The sequence below is a fragment of the Penaeus chinensis genome, chromosome 40 (genome assembly GCF_019202785.1).
Source record: "Penaeus chinensis breed Huanghai No. 1 chromosome 40, ASM1920278v2, whole genome shotgun sequence".
Taxonomy (NCBI): Eukaryota; Metazoa; Arthropoda; class Malacostraca; order Decapoda; family Penaeidae; genus Penaeus; species Penaeus chinensis.
In genome coordinates, this window is record NC_061858.1 from 25,753,192 (window position 1) to 25,755,691 (window position 2,500).

Sequence of the window (2,500 nt, forward strand, 5' to 3'; positions counted from 1 at the left end):
TTTATTTATTTATCATAATTGTTTTATTTCCTCCATACATAACAGTTTTCAAAAGTAGATCAGAGTATCTGTCTTTTGTGTGTAGTTGAATGTGTGCTTGAAGGAGGCCAGAAGGTTCCTTAAACTCATGTAAGAGGCATTTATTTCTTGTTTCTAATTCACTTTGTAGTTTTATATCTCTTATTTTCCTCCCTCCCTCCCTCCCTCTCTCAAAAGTATTTGCATTATGGTCATAAGGAGCCAAAGAGAGAGGGAAGTATTTGCAAAATACATTTTGTCCTTTTGTTTTGAGGAAATACAGTTTGTGCAGCATAAGGGGGGTATCATATGGGTAAAGAAGTGAACAGCGGTAGAATTGGTGAATGCTATAATTTTGAATCTATGAGAACCATGATGCGAGATGGGACTATGCAATGACACCATCATTCATGTGAGGGGTAAGGGGTTGCTGTTATACTTTAGGGAACATTTTCTTTCTTTAAAAATGAATGTGCAAAGAAAATGAGCAATAGAAATAGATCTGTCTTTTAGGTAGATATTAGATATCATGGGCTCTTGTAAAGTGTGTGTTTGGCAGGCCAGTTGCTCCGTAGGTAGCAAAGCATGAAAATAAGTTTAGTACATGTACATACTACATACTAACCTTGAAAATGGATGGAATTACAGTCAGCATCACATGAAAAATGGTAGTCCTATGTGAAGAAAAGTGTGATACCCCTCTTTAATTTAATCCTGCTTTTAGTGCCAGCTATCCCAGACCTGAGATTGCTATGCACAGGTAGACCATTATTATGATTTGCACAAATTGAACTAAATTTTTTTTTATAGTTTCTTATAATGGTTGATGAATGCAAGACAGTTCCTATCTTTGGAGTATGTTATGGTCACATATATCATTTGAGAAGAAAGAATTTGAGGGAGTAAATGGCCAAAATATCTATTGATATTTTTTTTTTTGTATGCTATATTTGCCTTTTTTTTTCTAATATTTGTAAAGCTTGTAGCTGGAAAATGCAATTATGATTCTTTAAAAGTAATGTTATTTCAAGATGAAGGTAATAGCAGCTGTGATAATTTTGGTTCAGGTTATGTTAGCATATTATGCTTTATTTAGATTTGTAGTTTTGTTTCAGGATCATTTATACTGAGCATATGAAGGTATGCACTTTGTATCTTAGTTATTTATTGATAAGTGAACTCTGCGGTTTCATACTATGTAGTTCACTTACTTCTGTAATGACAACTTCATTGAGATTGTATTTGTCAGCATATACATGGTCACATAATGGTGGATAAACCCTAAAAACATAAAGGTACTTTGTTCAGTCCACTCTGCAAAGACGTCATATTTGTATTGTAGATAATGCTCAGGTTCTGTGTTAACTCTTGAAGTAGGTTTCTCTGTGAACTTGCCCTGTATAACCAGAAGTTATTGTAAAGCATAAGGTAGTTACTCTAACTGTTATTAATGGATAGAGTAAGCACAAAAACATTTCCATTTGGCCTTATACCATGTAAGCCGCAGGCCCCCAATGTCTGTGATTAACTTAAGATGCGATTCTCTTTAGGTGACCAAGTGTATTCTGAGGACATCTTTCATATAGTAGTCTGTATAGTGTAAAATGAGAATCACAAGCATGTTTATTGATGTAAAAAAATATATAGTCCCAGATGATTGTAATTAAGTGATTTTTGGAATTTAATTTACATGAACCTAGTGTATGGTAACGAGCATGAATGGAAAGTGGAATCATGTATAGATATATAATAATGAAGATTGGCTGTGATCTAAAGAAAAACAGCAGCTAATTAGACAGGTTTACATGCTCTTTTTTCCAGTTGTTTAGTGATAATTTTGTTCCTTTGTACTTACAGAAATGAAGATCGTATGTAAAACTGATCTAAAGAAATTTATGCACTACAGAAAGTTGCAAGAACAATTCTTTAATCTCGTCTCAATTTGCAAATTTTAATTGGAACACAGAAATGATTATGACATTATGACATTTGTGAAATATATTTCCAGACCCATTTCTCTGCTGTGCTTCATTAATAAATGATTTTAATCTCCAAATAGGATGAACAAAGCTGTAATTATAACTTGCCACTTTTCACAGGAATGCAGAATGTACACCAAGTTACTTAAAGTACTTATCTGATGATAAATCTGTTATCAGATGAAAAAACTATCGTAGTCCTAACTGACTTTAATGATAAACTAATATTTTTCCTTCCTTTATCTTCGATGTTACTTTGGTGTTCATATCTTTGCTTGTGTTTCATTAATTTTTAATTTTTTATATTTTTGTAATGTACCCTCTATTTAGCTTGACAAAATAATTTGAGTTTTGCCAATAGTGAAGTACCTATACAAGTTGAAGATATTAGAAGTATAAATAAAATTATTTGATTACTCTATGGATGTATTTATGATGGACAGAAATATATACAGCCTAAAGATTTTATCATATGACACTTGAGAATTTGATTGTCATCCCTT

The 2,500-nt window shown here is 32.3% G+C and overlaps 1 protein-coding gene across 1 annotated transcript in view; it reads left to right on the forward strand.

The window, feature by feature from the left end:
• Window positions 1-2,500, forward strand: part of LOC125047020 (kinesin-like protein KIF3A) — a 32,042-nt gene that overhangs the window by 29,236 nt on the left and 306 nt on the right. The window contains exon 13 of the mRNA XM_047645043.1: window positions 1-2,500. This exon is cut by the window's left edge and continues 1,289 nt beyond it; it is cut by the window's right edge and continues 306 nt beyond it. The gene's annotated coding sequence lies outside the window, so the exon portion shown is untranslated.